This window comes from Protopterus annectens, chromosome 8.part0 (assembly GCF_019279795.1).
Source record: "Protopterus annectens isolate FY-2018-M chromosome 8.part0, PAN1.0, whole genome shotgun sequence".
Taxonomy (NCBI): Eukaryota; Metazoa; Chordata; order Ceratodontiformes; family Protopteridae; genus Protopterus; species Protopterus annectens.
Window position 1 is genome coordinate 1,660,394,084 of NC_056741.1, and position 23,571 is coordinate 1,660,417,654.

The 23,571-nt window shown below is 37.1% G+C and overlaps 1 protein-coding gene across 1 annotated transcript in view; it reads right to left on the bottom strand.

Annotated features, from left to right (window-relative positions):
- Positions 1–23,571, bottom strand: part of ESAM (endothelial cell adhesion molecule) — an 863,910-nt gene that overhangs the window by 180,922 nt on the left and 659,417 nt on the right. The gene's annotated exons all lie outside the window — the stretch shown is intronic.

The following is a 23,571-nucleotide window of genomic DNA, read 5'->3' on the forward strand; positions in this document are numbered from 1 at the left end:
AAGGGGGCTAGGCAGATGTTAGGAGACTGGCACTAGGTGCTAGTTATGACTCTGCAGTCAATAATCATAAGCCAGTTCCCATAGTGTCCTACAATCAGACTGGCCACAGATGGGGTTAGAATAGACTGCTAAGCTAAGCTACCAGAGAGATAAGGACAAGGGCTGGTCACAGAACGTGAGGGTTGTAGGGAGGCTATTACATTTATAAAGGAAGTATTTAGAGTGATATTCTGAAAAGAGGTTACATTGTCCTAATGTAGCAGCAATTTCTGAAAAGGCAGAATTAAGTTTGCCAAGAATGACAAATAGTGGTGATTTGTCTATTGGCTACTGGTATTGTTGGTTTCACTGCATATACTCGCAGATAGTAATCAATGTTTCTTTACTCCTTCACTCACCAGAAGCAAAGCAGTAGCACTAATCTCAAGCTGGTTCCTAAGAAGCAGTTTTCAGTCTTTCAAGTTATCTGGGCAGGCTAAAAGGAAATGTCCCTATGCTCCTTCTCTCACTAAACAGAAGCAAGAAAATGGAAGAAAATCGATTTATACCCTATGTATTGCAGTGTGTACATAAAACAGTGGGAAAACATGAAAGAGACAGAGTGTGACTGAAGTGTTAACAGTCTAAGGGACAAGCCTTCCTAGTCTGAACTTCTACTGCTCACTAGAATAAGAAGATATGATGAGACTGGGAGGAGCTTCCAAAGTCAAATGCATAGAAGGGATGGGGCCACTCAAGAGCAAATGAGTTTAATAGCACAACAGACAGAGGGTGATTGGGTGAGAAACATCGTCTCACAACAGCAGCATCACAGGTAACTGCCACCTCCAAAATATTGAAGGGGTTCATCCGAAGGATGTAATGAGGGCATTGTTCCCTTATATTCACTGTTAATTTGGCCAGGTTTTGAGTACAACTCCCCCTCAGGATGTACCTCACTAGAAAGATCTCAGAGGTTCCAACAAAAAAGATCACAGGTTTAAAGATCCTGTGCTGCCAAGAGAGGCCTGGAAGCACTGTGTCATTATTCCGTGTCTTATAGACTCCTGAAGGGAGAGTTACGCATCACCTTCTGCACCATTACCATCTCAGATGTCCTGGATCTCTTGTATGTTTCTTAGTCTAATAGTTCTGCAAATACCAGAACAAGGGACTCAGATCTTTTCCAGCAGATACATAAAATGTTCTTCCACAAAAAATAAAGACAGACGGTAGGGTAAAATAAAAATAGAAGTGGTAGTGGACATTCAGAACATGCAAGATGATCCATCCCCTGGGTTGGACTTGGAAAGAAGAGTGGAAGGAGGACGGACTGGCACCTCTGACACTACATAAGGCAAATGTGCTGTTGGTCTTAAGTGATATCTTATCCTTTTCAAAGATGATACAGACAGAACCCTGTCACACAGTAGGCACTGAAACTCTGAAAGTTCTATTGTATCTTTTCACAGCAAAATTCACCAAACAGATAATCCTTGACAGCATTTCACAGAATACAGGGATCATTAAACATAAAACTCATGAAATATGTCACTTAAATTCTACTATGTGGATATAATCAGAAATACTAGTCATCTAATGTAAATTAAACCAGCTAATCTCTAACATTACCAGTGAAATATACGCTCATCAGAAAATAATTCAGGTTGTCACAGCAAACATGTCAGTATACATTGCAGTTAAATGTGACATTCTCCTTTAAGCCATAAGGCTCTTTTGCTTTCATAGACTTACTCAGTCTATCCTGCCATACCCCCTGGCACTTTAGTGCTGGCAATCAATGCTATACGTTACTAATGAATTCCATCCTGTAGTTCTGGGTTTGATTCCTTCATTCTCTGTTTATCTACTATATGATCAACATAGTCACTCAACCAGACCTTCATTCAAAATGGACCATAACCCATTTAACTAAAATGTATACATTTAAATAACACCTCCAAAGGTTACATTTTGGGGAAACACATTGACTGTATAATCTTAAATGTAATCATAATTATAATTATGAAGGATTTATAAATGCTTGGGGATGCTGACTTTCTTACTGTATAACAAATCTCTATGCACCTGCACACTGTCTGAAACATCTCACAAACCATAAATGCAAAGATCGTTCCCAGGCCAGAAAGGAAATGAAGGTAGAAATTACACAAAGTTGCATATTTCATTGTTCCTCCACTACTGTAAGTTTCATCATACCATTTAACGAGACCTGCAGATTATGTGCAGTTTTTAAGTCATCTAACAGTTCAAAGGTGAGAACAATTTCAGAAGCAAATAGAAATGTGAGCACTACTATATTTCTCAGGAAATATCCCACATGCAAATCTCAAACCTGTTTCTGGAAATGATTCAGTAATATTTCAGTGAAGTGAAGCAAGCTGCCTTTGTTAAGTTTTAGTGTCTGGAAAGTGCTCATTTGGCAATGTTAATGGCTGCATTTTCACTATATTTTTTTTATTTGAATGAATATTAACAAACAGAATAACAAAAATAAAATTGTAAAAACAAGGAAAGAAAGCAAAACTATTTACAAAGGTGTCTAGATTTGCAGACACAATTTTACCATTCAAAATATACTCTATATCATATTGAATTATAGTCAATTTTCTCCAGTATCTCAGTTACTTTTATCTAAGAATTATAGTAAGTAGTGTTTCTATCTGCTCTCATCTTGATTGTAGTCAGTTCTTATTGAGAAACATTAAATACTATCATTTTGTATTCTTTAAATGAAGGATAAGTTTCACTTTTCCAATTTAGAGTAATCACTTTGTGTGCTATAGCTAATAAAATCCATGGGAAAGACAGGGTTGGGAGGGTGACCTATTGGTTAAGGTGTTTGCCTTACAAACACAAGGTGCATGGTTTGAGTCTCACAAGGGATAACTGGTTAGGCTTAAAATAGCTCGCAAGGGCAGTTAGCTTAGTACTAACCTATGAACCTATGAACTTTGATCTGGAAACACATACAGGCATTGGTACGCTAAACAAAATCATAGATTTGGTTAACTGGAATCTGTCATTAAAACAGTTTGCATAAAGTAATTAAGCTTATCCCTATATGTAATAAGCACTCTACAGTCATAAAACATATGTAACCAGTTAGCTTCCTCTTTAGTTTGCATCTCCAAAATCTTATATCTTGTTTAAACATCAATTCTAATATATAAATTTTAATAAAAGTTCTATGTATAAATTTCCATGAAAATAATTTCCATTGTAACAAAAAGGATGTTTTCTTTGAAGAAATTAGCATTGATTTATGTATCCTTTTCACTAGGAGGATGATTATTTATTAAACTATAATAATCACAAAAATATCTTTATAGCACAGTTTTGTGTTTCTGATTAGCTTAAATATTTTGGATAGATACCCTTTTCCTATTATTGTTTGGTTTGCTATAGTGGTCATAAATTAAATAAATTTAGGAATATTATTTTTAATATTTACAGGCATTAACCCTACTTTACCTAAAATATATTGCCTTAAAGTTTGAATTAATAACCACATATCACTACTTATATCATATCTACTCATAATATATTCAACAGAGAGAACTTTACCCAATTCCGTTAGCTGATTTCAAAATATCAGATTTTCCCTGTAAGTATCATCATCTTGGAAACATCAAAAGTGTTAATGTTATTTTGGGTACAGGCAATAGGAAAAAGTATAAATGACTATGCTCTAAATTCTGGTATCTTATTCTGATCATTTTTGAATGAATTTAATGCATTAACTATATAATAAGAACATATTTTTATTTTTATTCTCCAAGATATACCCTTTTATCAACCAATAAAAACTACTGAATATTATTCTATTAGATTGAGATGATAATCTATGACTTGATTGCAACAAAATAGCCTCTTGTATTTGCTTCCACCTAGCAGAATAAAAGGACTTTAACCATAAGGCTGTTGCCTTGATGATGGATGATAAAACATACTTTTCTATATCTGGTAATTCTATTCCACCAATTTTCCAATCTTTTAAATAATTATTTAATGCCATTTTGGGTTCATTGGGAAACCATAAAAAATTTAAGATTAATTTATTAAATTAATGTATGTATTTTTAGGCAAACATATGGAGATAGCTTGTATGAGATATAGAATTTTTGGTAAAATAATAATTTTGATTAAATATAGCCTATCCTCCAGTGTGAAAAAGATTTTTTCCATCTATCTATTAAATGTTTTATTTTATTTTGTATATTAGTGTAATTAGTTATTATTTCATTAATATCACCTGTTAAAAGTATCCCTAGATATTTAATTCTGTTGTCTGGTACTATATATTTATGAAATTTCTTATCAGTATTATTATTACATTTATGAGTAATATCTTAATCTTATTTTCATTAAATTTAAGACCTGAAATCCTTTGAAAGTGGTCCACTGTCTCAAACAAAGCTTGCAATGAGTTGTCAGAATAATCGAAGGTCAATAAAATGTCATCAGCAAATAATTGCAATTTAGTATTTAAATGATAACTAAACTGTATGCCTCTAGTGCCTCAGAGGGTGGTATGCATGGATGTTTGTGCCATATAACAACAATCAACCCGGCATCAAGCAAATTGCTTAAAAGGATGCCTTACTGTAATTGTAAAAGTGTATGTGAACTAAGCAGGAAATGAAAAATCTGCCACTAAGGCAAGTATAACTAGCGTCAATCAATACAATACCCTTTGTACCTATTGCTTATAATCAAAACAATGCGTACCACCCTCTGAACAGTTTAGAATTTGTTAAAGTTAATTGAAAGTTTATTATGTCCATCCTAATTTATGATTAGAGTTTTATTTTTTATAATATAAATGATATACTTTTTATTTCAGTGTATTACTATTATATTTTTGATAAAATTTTGTGTATATTAGCATTGAAATGTAATTCTGATCTGAATGCCTGTGGAAATTGAAGAAAGCAACTCGACAGGACAGATGTTAGTTATGTAGCTAGATTTTCTTGCTTTATTGAATATAAGCATTAGGCATAAAAAAATTTTAGTAAAATATTTTTAGTAATTATTATAAGTCGTCGTTTGCTAATAACAACATTATATATAATGTGCAGCACAAAGATGCAAGTTTTATTATTGTTGTGGGTTTGGTGCATACCTTTTTATATGCATTGTTCGTGGTTTGTTATACAACAGTATTTGAATGAATAATGATGTTTTATTGTTAATATGTTGTTAGGTTCCAAATTTGTTGTATTGGGACATAGCGCTCTATCAGTATGTCTCAAATCGTGCAAAGTTCAAATTCTTTTTTTCTATAGGTACAGGGATGTACCTTTAAATGTTTAATTAAGCTAAATGAGTTTGACTAACACGCGACTGTTTTATACAAAAAGTTTTAATTGAACGCATTTTTGAAACTTAATGGTCTGACGAAGCTTATGTGAAAGTGCTTACTGGTAGCATGCTCTATTAAACTATCATCTTTTATTTTCAATGGAGTTTCTATGCTTGTATTATTCGACTACTACAGCTTTTTGGTGGAGTGACTACACTGGCTTTTGAATTGTTCCATGGTTACCTCTCAGCTAATATATCTAGACTTTGTTACATACTTTTATTTGCTAGCGGAGAGGTGTTTACTCTGCTAGGAGCTTTGTTTTACTTCATTATAAAAGGCAAAAACTGTTTATTTTTTTTTTTTTGGCATGTACAAACATGAAAACCTTATAATCAACACTTAGTAAATATATCGGCCTATATGGTGAGCATTCTTTGGCATCCCTGTCTGATTTCAAAATTGGAGAGACTAATGTATATTTTCATGATGAGGGTATATTCTTTTTCTTCTTTTGCTAATGTAAAAAACCCTTAGCAATAATGACAATGCATCTTTAGGTAATAATTTATACTACATCTCTGGTATTATACCATCAAATCCTAGTGATTTATTCACTTTTAAATTTTTAATTTGAGATTTTTACTGCTGAAATTGAAGTTGATCTATTAATCTAATCTGATCTTCAATTAGTTTTTTTTGTATATTTAAAAAAATTATATATTTTTTTACTCTATTACTGGGTCTTGCGAAGTAATTAAACTAAAGTACATTTTAAAATCTTCTAAAATACCTTCTAAATTCAAAACTTTTTCTTAGTTTCAGAATATAAAGTTCTTTTATCTGATTGGATTTAATAATCTTTGTTGTTCTATTTGCTAATCTGCATTAATGTTTTGGTTCTACAGAATAAGAACTTGTTTTAATCTTCTATAAGTTATTCATCTTATGATGTAATATCTCTAAATATTTTTATTTATCTAATTTTAGTTTATCAACCTTAGTTTGCAACTCTAGTAATTCTTTATTCCATTGTTTTTTTCTTAGCAATGTACTAGGATAAATGCCTACCATAAAGATATGATTTTAAAGAGTCCCATACATATATCTCAGAAATATCATCAGTTAAATTTATAACAATAAAGATTGCATTTCTTTATTGCACAATTCTTTAAAGTCTTTCAAGTTAGTTATATAAGATGGAATTCTGCTAATATATGTGCTTTGTTTTGTATTTATTTTGATCTCAAAAGTGATTGCATTATGATCTGATAATGAGCATGTAACGATCGTAACTTTATGTAGTTTCCTAGTGATATCACTTGAAACATATACTCTATCAGTTCTTGACTGGGTACCATGTATATGTGAATACTGTGTACAAAATAGTCAGCTTGACTCAGCAAATTCATTTACATCTTTGATATTAAAGATTTCTAAAAAAAATTTAATGCCTTAGATATAGCTGGCTTTGTAGTGCAATCCTGTAGTTAGTATATATAGTAAGGGGTGGTGTTGGGGGCACAGCCCCCCACCTATTCCAAACGTTGTAAACCATAGACATGGATACTTACAAGTCAAATGTATAATTCTTTCCAGAAGATAATATATACCCAAACTATGTGGGGGCTACACCCCAACACCTTCCAATATGGAGGGCTGTGGCCCCCACACCCCCCTTACTATATATACTAACTCCAGGATAACACTACAGTGGGGAACAGGGCATATATCTTTTTAGACAAAATGAGTTTCAGTCAAATGAGCTTTCAGTGAATTGTGCTCAGGCAATTCATTTTCATTGAGAAGGCCAGCCCACTTAGTTTCTTCCCTTCTGTTCCTCCTTTCTCACTTTCTTAAAAAAAAATGCCTGAACCTCCTTGTGTTCTGACTGTGCTTCTCAAACATTTTGGAAATATAGAGTATATTTTAGTGCATTTATTAAAACAGTATTTTCCTTAATAGTGTGTTTTAGCTGCTTTTCTGTATATATAGACTTTTCTGTATATGTAGACTAGCTACTTATTCTATTGTATTCCTGCCTCTTAAATCGTTATTCAGTTGTGCACTTGCCTTGCTTCATTCAAAAAGTTTTAAATTGCTAATTTTGTAGAGTTTTAATTGCATTTACTGTTTAGGGCTACACACTCAAGTGCGTTAGCCTTTTCTGTGTTTATTTACTGTATTATTGCATTGTTTTCCCTGTTTTAACAAAAACAAAAAAAACCCCAAAAATACTATCTTGTTTGCTCATTTCCTGCCTTTCCTAGCTAGTACAGTCCAGATCCCAGGCTTTGCTGGTTTCAGGACTTTATTTTCTGTGTTCAGAGCTATCCAGACCTTGCTGTGGTAGAGGGAAGTCCTACTGCTTACCAGTGGGTGTGGTGAACATTGTACTACCTATCTAACACTAGAGGAGTGGTTTCCAGCTTTGAAATTGTAATTTTATTAGCCATTTTGGGCTATCTATCCTTTTCAACTTTCTGGCTTAAAAACACGTGTGTTTGTGCATTTTTCACATCATGCAGCACCGCAGGTCTATGGTTAAACTATTCCAGGTGCCAGAAAGTCTGCTCTTCAAATTTTCCCTTAGAACTAGCTGGTTTCTCAGTAGTAGAACTAAAATCTGAACCCCTGTGACTAGCACTTGCTCTAGAACCTGCACTAGGAAGCCTTAAACTGATAAAAGCACTCAAGTCTCCTTGTTAATAAGGAGAAATTAATTGTAGGCACTTAACAGCCTATAATAGCAAAGTACCTTGCAAAGGTAAGGGAAAACAGCTCTTGTACTTTGCAAAAAAAAGCACCTAAACAAGCATATCCAAGGGTCAGCTTCTGGTGATTTCTCCTGTCCACCTGGTGAATCTGGGCATACTGGGGCAATGCAGCAACTGCCTCATGTATACAGACAACCCTCTCCTCTTACCACCCAACACTACAACCTGTGAAAGATGCACTTACATAGCCAAACTGAAAGCAAAGCTCTCTCCATCCAAGATTGTGCTAGACAGTCAAGTGGAGAAGATTAAAACCTGCACTACACCCCAAGCAACACATAGCCCTTCAAAACCCACACCATCAACACCCACACATAGCAACACTAAACCCACATATGCGGAGGCCCTTAACATTAACCTTCCCAAGCAACAAGGACCTCCGAAGCTGAAACGCAAACACCAGTCTCAACTAAAGTGACATAAAGCTCATAACACCAGTGTGCCATCCAACAACAGCCCCTAAGGCAAGACAATGTACCCAACACTTTAGTCATAGGTGATGCTACAGTCAGGCACACTGATATCCCACTCACAAGGCTGAGCAAGGAGAAAATTACAGTCAGCTGCCTGTTAGGTGCCAAGATCCGCCACATAACACATGCACTCAAGTCACTCCACAACAAGTACAAATACGACTCTGTCATTGTCCATGTTGGAGTGAATGACTTGAGAAGTACCTCCCTGGACTACATGAAAAGAGACATGGAAGAGCTCTCAGATCATGTGACCCAGGCAGGTATGACCCTAGCCCAGAGTAGCATCCTGCTTTCACCTAGAATGATAACACAGTATAAGGACAAAATGACTGACTTCAACAATTGGTTAAGCTTCTGGTGTCATTCAAAGGGGATCCAGTATCTATCTGCTTGGGACGACATGATCGACAAACCACAATGCTTTGCCAGAGATGGTCTGCACCTGTCACCCCTGGGATTCTGGTTACTGACTAAAGCTCTTGCCACCCCTATAGTGCCTTTTTTAGGCAAGGTTCAAAAGACAAAACCACCACCGTAACAGATACAAGCATGCATAATCTGAAGGTAAAGCTACTCAATGCTAGAAGTCTAAACCTCAAAATGCACTTTCTCGAGGCACTCCTAAAAATGGAGAACATCGATATCTGTGCAGTAACTGAGACCTAGTTCAAGACTCCAGACAGCACCCCTACAATACCAGGCTACAACTCTTACCTCACTTTTTGGCCACCAAACTAAGACCGAAACAGTAAAGGTGGAGGAGTGTCCATATTCACCAAGGATATTCACACCTCCAGGCTAGTTGCCCAACACAATGCATCTGAAATTCTCCAGGTGCAACTAACACTAGGTAAGACTGCAATCCAAATTCTAGCTTGCTACAGATCCCCCACCATGCCCCAAGATTCTCACTACAGCTTTCTAAACATACTGGAAAATATTAAGAGACACCCAAACACCCTAATACTGGGTGATTTCAACAACCCTGTCATTAACTGAGAAAACTACTTGGTTACCAACACCTTTCCCCAATGGTTCTTGGAATTCATAAATTCCAATGCCCAGGAAAAACTAATCCATTGTCCCACCAGGGACTCCAATATCCTAGACTTGGTCATTACTAACCTGGGAGATAGATGGTCCACAGCAGTGGTCATCCCCCTCATTGGTCAGGTCTGACCATAAGCAAATCACCCTTGACATCCACAACCAACCCCCCAGTAAGGAAACCTCCATAAAAAACTTCTCCAAAGCCAACTTCATGCTACTTAAGTCAGAAATGACAAACTTCATGGCACCCATGCAGATGGGAGCTAAATGTTCGACTGCTGAATACTACACTAAGGCACTGTATGAGCACATCCACTCATGAATGAATTGTGCCTCCCAAATAGAACCAAGATGCTCTCCTCCAAAAAAGGAAGCCAATCTGGTGGTGCCCTGCCATAAACAAACTATACAACAGAAGGAAGAAACTTTTGCAGAAAAGAGGAAAATCCCAGGACGCAAAAAACTCCCTTACCATCTTCAGTAAGAAGCTGACATCCCTCATAAAATCCTCCAAAGCTAGTTACGAAAATAAAATTGCCAAAGATTCCAAAAAAAATACAAGGCATTCTATAGTTATGTCAAGAATCTAACTGGCAATGCTCAGATCTGCTCTGAGCTACAATAGAATGGCATTAAATATACTGATCCCAAGAATATTGCCAATATCCTGACAGATCAATTTAGTGCCAACTTCACCCCCCCTCTCACCCCCTAAAGGGCCCATCTCAATACCAAAAGATTGCCAAATTCCGGTAATCACAGCCACACAGGTAAAAACCGCACTCTCCAAAGCTAAGAATACAGCATCCATGGGACCAGATGACATCCCGGGCTGTGTACTACATGAACTACAAAATAAACTGGCACCTCACCTAAGTGTCATGTTTAATCAGAGCCTCACCTCAGGCTTCGTGCCCACTGTGTGGTGCACAGCTACAGTTATCCCACTCCACAAGAGGGGGATCCACCTTGGATCCAGGGAACTACCGTCCCATCAGTATGATGAGCCTGATCTGCAAGGGCATGGAATGCATTATCATTGACCTTATAAACAAAGACATTGGCAAACTTCAAACACTGGACCCCACCCAGTTTGGGTTCGTGAAGGGCCAATCTTGGCTCCTGAACCTGATTGACTTCTTTGAATCAGTCTCCAGAGCTGTAGATGAGGGTAAGGTGGTCCACACAGCCTATCTGGACATCACCAAGGCCTTCGACACCATTCCCTACTCTGGAATCATAGATAAACTTACTAAGCTGGGCATAAATCCCAATGTTACTCGATGGGTTGCCAACTGGCTTACTGACAGAACCCAGACTGTAAAAGTAGCCAACTCAAAATCCAGCTCCAGACAAGTGACAAGTGGAGTACCTCAGGGTTCAGTCCTGGGACCATTCTTGTTCGGCATCTACTTCTCTGAAGTACAGGCCAACACTAAGGGACTTTGGCTAACAAAGTTCACAGATGACTGCAAACTGGGAGCCATTATTGAATCCCCAAATTGTGTAGATATTCTACAAAAGGGCCTTACAGAAACAGATGCTTGGTGCCAGAGCCATGGGCTCAAGCTTAATGCCAAGAAATGTATAGTTATCCCCTTTGGGGAAAACCATGTACCCATGAATTACCACATAGGTGGCAATACACTAAACACCAAAAGTGTGATGAGAGACTTAGGGGCACAGGTGAACAGTGGTCTCACCTTCGATAACCACATCACCATAACAGTCAGGAAATCCTTCTATGTGGCACACCTCATCACTAAGGGCTTTTCATCCAGAAAAAAGGAGGTCATTGTCCCACTGTACTCATCCCTCATTAGACCCATTATAGAGTACAATGCCCCATTTGGTATGTACCTCATAAGACATCTGCAACAGCTGGAAAGGCCGCAGAAATACCTCACTAAAAGAACCACAGGCCTAAAGCAGATGCCCTATGCTGACCGTCTAAAAAAACTTCAGCTATACTCAGTGGCATATTGTCTACTCAGAGGCGATCTCTGCTTAACATACAAAGCCATGTCAAACCCTGAGCTGTTGGACATGCTCCACTTAATGAAATCCCAATCCCTCAGAGCCACACACTTCAGGGATCTAAACCTTGTCATCACAATGAACAAAACATCCTGGAGGGATAGGTACCTGACCCAGAGACTCCCCATACTCTGGAATAGACTGCCAATGCATGTCAAGCAGAGCGTCTCCTTGGCCCTCTTCAAAAGGAACCTTGACGATTGGATGGGAGAAAATTCACCCCGGGGATCATGTCAGTCGCCCTGCTAGACAGGGGTCCAGGGAAGTAAATATTGTGGGAAGAAATATCCAGGGAATTGTTTGGCTAGGCTTGTATAGGCCCTAGGGCTGATAGCCTAGTACCAACCTATGAACCTATGAAATGAGGCTTTGACAAAATGAGTTTCAGTGAAATGTGTTTTCTAACAAACAAAGTAGACCCATATATATATATATATATATATATATATATGTACATACACACACACACACACACACACACACACACACACACACACACACACATTGTGGAATGCAACTGACACCTTTACGTTTTCTTAAAAACAGCATTATTAATGGAAAATTGTCTGGGAAAATAATAAGGTTTTGACAGTTTTGCAGAACATAAAAGGTCTTTTACAACCCATTTACAGTGATGTTTTCATTGGCACAAACAAAGGTTTTACTGGTCTTAGTTTAAAAGAAAACACAGTACCACTAGTGCTAAATAAAAACCTGAAATACTCTTTTCTCGCCGTCTGATATAAAGGTGATCAGGACTTTTCTATGGTGTGGAGATCATTCTATCCATTCGTAGCTGATGCCTTGACTCTACTCACAAACTCTTTCCGACAACCTTGGAAATCAGTCTTATTTTACTCTTAACTTATCTGACTGCTGCTTAGTCTCACTTAAATACCCTGAAGTCATACCTGAGGGCTATTTTGCAAAACAAGTATTTCCTCTTAAAGTGATAAGCAAAATAGTCACAGATGTTTAAACAATGGTAGTGGTATTTTTTTCACAATATATGATGTACATAAAAATTAAATAACAGATTTACACAGTTTCTATTGGGAAACCCCTAGACTATGTTACAACATGCATACCCCCACACTATCTATATCTGTACACATACATATATCGGAGAGTGTGTTCTATAACTTTATTTCTGTACCCATGCAAAATTACTAGCATCTGCTGACATGAAGTGTTTGGGCATCAGTGCTGCACCTTTTGTGCATTTTCATTAGGGCATTGTTGAATTTTAGAGAACTTATACATCATTTTGTACTAATCCAATAATGTTACTCAGTTTGCAGTCATCAGAATATTGGATTATTCACAGCCTTTTTCACACTGTTATTTATGAGATGAATACTACAGAAAGAACTGGAACCACTACAGATCCTTGTGGGACAACACTGACAACTCCTGTGGGGATGGACGGACAGCCAACTCCATCTCAACTTGAGTCATTGTGCCCTGTTAATTAATCAGTGGTTACCCATTGTATTATAAACAAAATAACAGCTACTGCTTTCAGTTTATCAATTACTCCTGCATGCAGAATAGCATGTATAACTTAGCAGGCTTAAGCAAACTGCTGTGACTGGGGGTGGGGAGGTGAGATATGCAAACAGACCACTGCTGGATGGTTATTTACCCAGCCACTGTATCACAGCATGGAGATTTTGTGCTGCATAACTGAAATGGTGATTCAACCAAATGTTTTTCCCCTTTATTGCATCATGGATAATGTGATCATTTTGTTGATTATAGAACAGAGTGCTTTCATTCTAGACTTACAAGTTGTGTCTTCACTGAAGAATCGGATAAGAAAACAAAAGATACATTCCACAGTACTGATCTGTGTCTGTTAATCTATGAAAAGAAAATATTACAATTCATTGTAAGACTATTTCATCCCTGATTTATGAAACTAGAGTACTTGTCAGACAGTGTGAAAAAGATTACAAACGAAAAACGGAGTCATCAAGGAAGTAAGAGAAAACTAAAAATCCCAGGAAAAAACCTTATTGAAAAGGACTGCTGTCAGCACAATTCTGAAAAAATACACCAGTGTGAAAAAAATGACAGTACACATTTTGACTGTTTACCATACATTACCATGGTTCATGTTTCACACTGCCCTCTTATCTTTTTGCAAGGTATGAGACCTGGCAGTGGACTCCCAGCTGTTGTGGACAGTGTAGTTAAACTGTCAGCTCACTTCAATGCCTTTCTCAAGCTTTCTGCATCCTGGTAGCTTGCAGTAGCAGTATTATGTCATCTTATTAAGCCTGTAGGCCAATTTCATTGTTCAGTACATCTCCACACACAGGCTCTGAAAGGAACACAACTTGCTGTTCTAGTAGGAAAAGCAATTCCCCCAAACGAGACTAGCAGCACTCCTGTGGGTTTCTGCATGTTACCCTTCTACTCATTACCCCAGGGGAGTCCCTGCCTCTGCAGGTGACAATCCAAACGTGCATCCACACACTTACCCAAACACACATCTACATTGAATAGTTACCAGTTATTATTTATCATGTTACTTCTGTCATTCTTCTAAATATTACCTTATCTACATTACTTCTTCAGATTTCCAATGTAAATGGTATTACCTTCCTTTAGGAATAAACTTCCAAAACACTAAAATCAGTCTCCATAATTATTTCATAAGCTTAACGTGTCACACTTAAAATCACAAAAGGCTGAGCAAAGAAAATGCCAAATTCTAAAACCCAGAAAGAAGCCCAAATGTACAAACAAAATATACAAGTGACTAAAGTATGAAGTAAAAAATGTGTTTCTGCAGGGGTCAACAAAACAGAAGTGCATCCATGCACATATGCATATACACACACAAACTTACTCATTAATGTTGTACGTCCACAGTCACACAACCAAAATAAAAAAAATGACTTTGCTACAAAATTAATCATTCCCTTTTCAAAGTGGTTGTGGAGTGTGTCTTCCTCTGAAAATAAGTGCAGTGGTTTGGATTCTCATTGACAGGAACAGGGACATTTATGACCTAATACATGACAGAACCACAATTAAATGTATGCCTCTGTAGTTTCTTTCAGATTCCTGCTTGACTGAAGGTAATCTTCTACTCTAGAACAGTCATAAAGCACAAATGCATTTGTTTTGGACACTTCCTATCATGACTTAAGGCTAACATATGACATTCTAAACTGTCTTATAGGTTCATAGGTTCATAGGTAGGTACTAGGCTATTGGTCTAGACCAGGCAGATGTCTCCTCAAAGGAAACTCTAAGTAGCAAAACTTTATAGTGCATCAAGTAAGGAATTTTCATATTTTGTTTTATGATATTTTGTTTCAAGTCTATAAAATGGAGGATTGTATTCAAACATGGTTTAGTTCACTGCAGTATTAAGTGTTAAAAAAAATTATCCTGAGATGAATAAATGTACCCTTTATAATTAGATAAGCTACAGAATATGCCTTTTTAACTTTGGCAGCTACACAGTGGTGACAATTTATTGTAAACCATAAAGTCTGTAAGCCAATGTATTATTTATCACAGTTATGGACGAAGAACTAAAGTGTGCTTGTTTTAAGCTACTGGCTTCTTCTAAGAGTTTTGTAACGTTTAAACTAGTATCATTAGATCTTAAATAATTGCGTAATTTTTGTGATGTATTCATTTATTTTGTAATCACAGTTTATGTCTTTTTACCAGGTTTAATGTTATATTTATAGATATGTATTTTTGTAGAACATCCCGAGAGTTGCAGCATCTTTTACTGAAGTAAATATGTTATCACCTATAACAAGGAAGTCTGCTCTGTCAGCTCAGGGGCCTCCTTATAATTTTGTGACACAGTAGTGCGCTTGGTGGGTGAGGTATGATTTTGCCGAGAAGGAGGCCTGGAAGGCTTTGTGTGGGTCTTTTATTTTACCCCAGCAGATGTAGGTTTGGTGTTAAGAGTATGATGTGGTGCTGTAGGTGTGTAGTGAACACTGACAACTGGTGTATGTGGGAGACATGAGAGGGTGATCTCCAGCTGGATCATGTATCTACAGTTCTTATACATGGATTCTGTGTGTGGTGACACTACGGGGTGTCATTGAGTATGTGGCAGTTACTGCACTGCCACAAAGTGACGAATGCATGCCACAGAAGGGATACAAACAATCTGAGGTCCCACAGTGTTTGTAATTCTGACATGGATTTAAGTATAGGAGGTTTTTGGCATTATGGTATCTATGATACAGTAGCTGTAATATAGACGCTTAGCTGACAGTTATGAGATAAGGAAATGTTTGTGACATGCGTTGTGAAAGTCCAGCAATCAAAACAAAACCGGACAACCAGATACATAGTTTCTAGTGCTACATGATGATAAAATTACACAAGCTATCGACATGGGTGACACAAAACTTAGCAAGTATTATTTGGCAGACACAACTCGAGTTACAAAAAACAGAGCAACTGAGTATAGCAAAACTTACAAAGTATTACATGCCGCAAGTTGTAAGCAACTATGAACATAAAACGTAACAACTGTTACATAATGGACATGCCTCAGGTCAGCACTGCCCATATAAGTACAAAATAAATCCAACAAAAAGCAACAAGTAGCTAGGTACCTAGCTCAATGTGATTGTTGTTCCCACTTTTATGTGGGAATGACTAATTGCACCCTTCATGAAAGGATAAGAGAACACATTAATAGCATTAGACAACAGGATAGTTTAAGTGCCCTATCTAAATATTCCCAAAAAACCAGTCGGATACACAAATTTTTATTTCTTGTATTAGAAAAAGCTGAGGTGAGTATCAGGATAGGGGATGTGAAGAACAGGACTGAGAGGTGTGAACTTAGATGGATTCACAATTTGAGAGCAGACAAAGGCTTTGGTCTAAATGGAAAGATACCCATCAAACCAGTCCTGTATGCAAGGGAATACCTAGACCATAAAATAAAAATATATATTTCCATATACTGGATATTTTCAAGATCAGTGGCCTTTGGGGGTCCCCTTTTAAGTATATGTCTTCTATCATATCCTAGTTTATATACAGAACAGATTTCATGAATGGTGAGGTTGAATATGCATATTTATGATGCACTATCCACATCATATATTGGTCACATTATTTTTAGTTTACAGGTAGTTACATTGGTAAAGATTAATATCTATTGTGTTTGGAGGATGCATGTATATATAATACAACAATATTATTTGGATTTTATATTATATTATTTAATGGTGATTAGTCTGCGCATATATATCTGGATTCCTACATTATTTAATAGTAATTAGTTTGTGCATATATATTTTAGTATGGGCAGCTATTATATATAGGCTTTTAGGTGTGTTGTTTTAGCATTTTTTACAGTTATACACAATGATCAAGTGTTGTTTTTTCTTTAGTGTATATATTTATATAGTTCTTAGTATTTAATATTATGTAGTTTTTAGTGTAATATGCGCGTGGTGAGTCGTATTTGTCACATAGCATAGATGCAGATTATTATTGCCTAGTTTTCACACCTTAGTACGTAGTGCATCAGTTCTTATCTCACAGTATTTTATTATTTTACGACTTGGAAAGTGGCTTGCGCATTAGCAAAGCTTATCTACTGAATATGCATTTTTGTCATGAAATTATTCCAAAGGGATTTGTGTTCATTGCATAGAACACTTATATATGTTTTCTTGCTACTGTGCAATATGCAAATAATTTATAGATGCAGTATGGTGTTTACTTATGCAACTAAGCTGTATGATATACAGGGTGGACAGTGCCATTTGGAATAGAGTAAATGACCTATTCAGCTATGTTTTAAATGGAGAGTTAGTTGCCTGTAGTTAATGATATCATTTTAATTAGCTATGCAGTACTTATGGTATGTGATCAGAGGACTACCAATTAATGATAAGCAAAATGAAATGTGTTTTATTTTTAAGAACAGTTTGGACAGGTTTATGATATCTACATTGAGCGTAAATATACAATATGATGACAGAAAGGGTTATGTGCTGGTTCAATTGCAATGAATGCACATATAACCAAGAGCGATAAGTAAGTATGACCATGCATAGAATGTTTCTATATGTTACATACAATTGAATTTGTGAATTCATATACAATACAGAATTTGATTAGTTTTGACAAGCAGAACATGAAGTTAAAATGCTTTTCATGCTGTCACCTTAAATGGTCTGTTGTTTCTACATACGGCGTAAATATGCAATGTGACGTTGCAATGGGTGTTGCTTTCCAAATTGGTTATATGCACTTGTGGATGTGATAACTCTGTAAATATATAAAATGTTTTTACTTTATGTTTGTTATATGGTCTGAAGAAGCCACCTGTCTGGTGGTGAAAGTGCTAACCTTGTTCGTTTTTTATATAAGAGTGTATAGAGTTTTTGTGCATGAAGAAGGATACCGTGTTTCATTCCACTGTTTGTTTACTTTGTACTTGGGTAGCATTACCATTCATTAGCAGTGGCTCGTTTATCCTTTGGGTAATTTATCTTGCTGTGTATAATCAATTTCTGTTTAAGTAACCCACTCTTGTAAGTATATTCTCTCACGTTACATCTTCTTAACCTACCATTATTTACCACCTCTCAGCATTTTTATATCTTGTGCTGTCTTCCCTTTCACCTTTCTTAAAGTACAACAAAAAATTACAATTAAAGTCTCCCACCACCATAATAGACATATTTACTATCACATAATTGTGAATTTACTCAAACATTTTTTCTTTCAGTTTACATTGTATACACACATCCTACTACTATTGTAAACACCGTCTGCCCCTTTCTTACATCACACGCTAATACTCCCCTGCTACCACCATCACTATTATATCTAATGTTTTTTCTCTTTGCTTTTTTAGTAATACTGCAGTACCTGGACATATATCACTCCCTATAGTCCACACCACTTTTCTTTTCCACATCATCTCAAATCCTGCCCATTTCTTTTTATATGCACATCTTATGCCATATAAAGAAATTACTGATGCATCTCTTTTTTCATATGCTCATAGGTAAGTCCTAGGCTGGCTGCCATTCCAGGCCATTTCAGCCTAGCCAATTTCCCTTTTGGTGCTCTAATTAGCCTATCCCATTTGGTCATAGATTGGCATTACCCATCCCATTGTTGACAATTATATGTCACTCCTAATAAGAATAACTGGGATCATAACATAGATAATATGAGGGGACCCATATGCATGGGATAAAGAATTTAAAAGCTGCAGCTGTCCAATAGTAGTAGAAGGGGCAGTCCTAGGGTACATTTTTTGATTACTATTCATAGATCTAAGTTGCACTTAAAAATGGACATGGATGAATTTTGTTTTATGTGGATGAGGGGTCTGTTTCAGAGCAGCTGTATCCTCTGCCTGTCCCTCAAAATTCTTCTGTTGATGTCGTAGAAGAGGTATATATCTGATGTGCAGTAAATCTATCAGTAATATGTCAGAGGATGCTTTATATGCCAGACACAGCTAACATTTTAGCAGTCTGTAGGTTACAGAGTATAGTGAAAGTCTTAAGTCAGTCCATGTAGGACATGTTGTTTAGGCCTTTTATCCTTTTAGTAAGGTACCTCTGTGGGTGTTACAGTTGTTGCATGTGTCTGGACATATAGATAGATGTCAAAGGGGGCATTACATTCAAAGATTGACCTAATGAGGCCTGAGTAGAGGGGGGACAATTACATCCCTAGATCTAGACTAAATCCATTTGGTTATAAGCTGTGCAATATAGAAAGACTTCCTTACAACAATGGACGTATGTTGGTCAAATGTTAGGTCATTGTCCATATAAGTTCCCAAATCCCGAACAACTGGGTCAACTCTTAGCAGCATACTGTCAATGCATAACTTCCCTGGGGTAGATGACTTCCCAAAGAATACAACTTCATAAAAGTAGTTATCAAACAGGAGAGTTCCCAGCACAGAACCTGGACGACTCCATTGGGGACTGGTCTCTATGTGGGGAAACTTCTCTTATTTTGATTATCTGCATCCAGTGAGCCAGTTGGCAATCCAGTGGGTTCTACAGGGATTTATTCCAGTTTATTTAGCTTTTCTACTATGCCTGAGTGGGGAAGTGTGTCAAAAGCTTTGGTCAGGTTGCGGTATGTGGTGTGTACCATTTTGCCTTCATCCAGTGCTTTGGTGACCTTTTTAAAAAATACACAAGGTTGAGTAAGTATGACCTGCCCTTAATGAATCCAATCTGAGACTGGTCCAGAGTTTGGAGGTTCCCTATGTCCTTATTGATTAATTCCATGATAAGTCTTCCCATGGCTATGCATATGAGGCTGGCCAGACTTATGGGTGTGTAAATGCCTGGTTCTGTGGAAGATCATACCTTATGCAGAGGAATGACTGTAGCTGTTCTCCATTCACTTGGCACAACCTGTATGAAGGCTGAGATTGAACAGTGTTGCTAGGGGTGTGGCTAAATCATGTTTCATGCTACTTAAGCTGTATCCAGGAATTTTGTCAGGACCCATCAATGCAGTATCTTTAGTTTTTGGCATGACTTCTAGGACTTGGTCTTGTGTATTAGCTGCAGGTGAACCAGTTTCAGGTCTACTGTTTTTTGGTTTTGTTTTGTTGGAGGAGTATCCTTCTACTGTTTTTCAGTTTCAGGTATATCTTAAGGGACAGACGGAGGGGAGAAAGGGCTAAAGTTAGAACTAAGTGAATCAGAGAGGTTGGTTCACTACATCTTCAGCCTCAGTACAGGTAACATTGTTCAAATAAATTCAGCACACTGCTGCATTGTGCTTTTGAGATTACAAACATAACTAAAAAATGCCTCGTGATTGTCTTTGGCTTGGGTAGCTATGTTAGCCTCAGACTTGACTTTGGTGGATTTTATTAAGCTTCTGAGTTGTTTATATCATTCACAAGAGCTCTAAAATTCTGAAAATTACTCTTCTTACTTTTGGTCAAAACTCTTTTCCTTTTATTATAAAGCTTGTTGATATTCTGGCTCAACCATGTGGGTTTGTTTCTGGGGGTTGCCCTGCACTTTTTCCTATGAGGTACAGCTGCATCTGTGTAGCTGTTTACATGCTGGTATAGTGTGGTGGTCTACATTTCTGCATAATCAGTGTAGTTACATGGGTTTGGTGGGGATTTGAAGTTTGCAAATGTATCACTTAGGAGTAGGTAGTTTATCTTACAGAAATTTCTAAAGGTACCTTAGGTTGAAGGGATCTGTGGTTTGAGTTTTATTTCAAAGGAGACTGCTTTAAGGTCAGACCAAACAAATGATGAAGGTACACAAGGGATGTTGCAAGATGCTCCCATATTACTAAGGACAATATCCAATAGTAGTTGCTCTGACTAATTGTTCCAGAGTGTTTGTATTGACCAAACCCATGAACCTCTGCACTTGTGCACTAGTGGTGGCGTAGGTTTCCTAGTCTAGAGTTGGATAGTTTAGATCACCTAGGAAAATGATATTGGATTTAATACTGAGTGACTCTCGTTCCTGTATATAGGTGTTGTGGCTTTCATTTGTCATAGAAAGAGTTCTGTAGCTAGCTAATATATGGTATGGGACCTTTCTGCTGGTTATTTGGACATGAAGAAGCTCTAGTGCATCATGTTGCTTTACCAACCTTGATGTGAGTCTCATCTGGATGTTGACTGAGACATCTCAACCTTTTTACCCCTCCTGCACACTAGTTGGTCTAAATATGTCAAAGACATTATATCCCTGCACAGCTGGAGAGCTCTCTGCTATTTTAAACTAGTCACTACATAGACATCATTGTCTTCCAGGTAAGAAGGGCTTGTAGGGAGTGGAGTTTCTTTTTCTCAAGCTCCTATCATTGATCAGTAACACCCTCATATTTTCCTTTGCTTGTTTTGTTATGTTGGTAGGTTTATCATGTAGGCATTGCCTATAAAGGCACTATAGGGGTGAACAATGTCTTTGCCAGTAAGTGAAGTCCCTAGAGGGGAAAGGGACAGGCTATCCTTGAAGTATGTGGTCTGTCGATCACATACTCCCAGGCTGACAAATATTTGACCCACCCCCCTCTTAGAATGACATAAAAACTAAGCCCATTATTGAAATCAATTATTTTTTGCTAATATCTTGGCATCATCCTTGGAGATGGAAGAATGCTGCTCAATGTTAGCCTCATATCTGCCTTGGACACAGAGTCTGACAGGTCCATCGTGTAATCTAAGGTGGTTCAGCTCAAGTCATTGACAATGGCATGAACTATAACAGAGTCATACTGATATTTGTTCAAATGAGTGTATGCATGAGCTGACAGATCCTGGCACCAGACAAGCAACTAGCTGTTACTGTTTCCTTGCTCAGCCTATAAGAGGCTCATCTGTATGTTTTACAATGGAGTCACCTATAACAGGAATGTTTGGTTGTGTTGATGTTTGCCTTATGGGCTCAGTATCTCTGAATTTGAGATTCCTTGTGCTATGTGAGAATGTAGGCTTAATATTCGGAGTGTGCTTTGTGCCTGTACTGTTGTGTTTTGGAGGCCTTTGAGGTTTACTCATACCAACACCATCAGTCATCTAATGGGAGATTGGCATAATGGTTAAGTTGTTTACCTTACAGACACAGGGTGCAGGGTTTGATTCTCACATGGGTTAATTCACTAGGCTCAAAATAGCCCACAAGGACAGTTAGCCTCGTACGAACTTATGAACATTACCTTTCATGCTATTCACATTCAGTGATGCTATACTTATATTAACATTTTCCATTTTTTGCATTTTTTTCAGTTCATCTTCTGGCCTCCTTTTTCTACTTCTCACCCTTCTGCTTATACATCTGCCTTGTTATTTTCTCAGGACTCATATCTTCCTATTCTTCCTCCTCTGTTTCTAATACCCTAAACCTGTTTCCATCAGTCTGTGTGTTTCTTTTTCATTAGTTTGTGTACTTCATTCAGTGCATCCTTTTCTATATTTTTTTTCGTACTTCCTTTCGTTCATTCCCCACCCCATCTTTTCATCATTCACTTCTACCCTTTCTTGCATAAAAATTATTTCTTCCCTCTCATTTTCCTAACTTTGCCTGTTTTAATTAATTTGTGGACAATCAAACCAAAAATGCTCCTCACTTCCAGATTTCCTACAATATGGTTTGCAGTTATTTGTAGAATATCCAAACTCTTGATTAAATTCGATTCATTCTCACAGAAAAAACATGATTTTTGCTGGCCCCAGTATTTAATACTCCCTTTTTCCTCATTTGTTATTATCACATTAGGTATATTTTCTGTTTTTAAAGTTACATATACTTCAAAGCCCCCAGTCCATACTTTTCTGTCATCCACATCTTTTTTTAATAGCATGCACAACATGACATATGCTTAGAAAAAAAAAGCATTTTTAATTTCATTCTCTTCTATCTCAGCTGTTCTAAATTGTAACAACAGTTTTCTTTTTAACTGTACTTTTAAATTGTGAGAAATATAGTCCTTCCAAGGAGATATTTTTTCACATTCATTAACACATTTTCTGCTAATGCAAATGTCTCAAAAGTTATTTCACAGAAAGATTCAGTTCCAACATGCATTAATGCCTAATTTCAGTCAAATTGAATTCTAACAGCATAGCAACATTGTTTAAAACACAGTGCCTGTTTATTTGCTGTTCATAATTTGTTGTCTCCCTCATCACAGGCTTTTCCGCCAGCTCTCAACTACCTCAGTCTGTTTCCACTGGACCTGCACATCCTTTTCTTTCTGTAGTCTGCTACTGGAACCTACTACTGTTGATGTAGAAGTCTTTACTCTGGAAACACTGCTGCCAGTTTCTCTCTCTCTCTCTCTCTGTTTAATGTTCTCTGTTCCATCTTCCTAAAAGCCTGAAGGAGATCATGCCCTTAAATTCAGTTACTCAACTGGCCAGATATGCCCTATCTATATCCACACCATCATT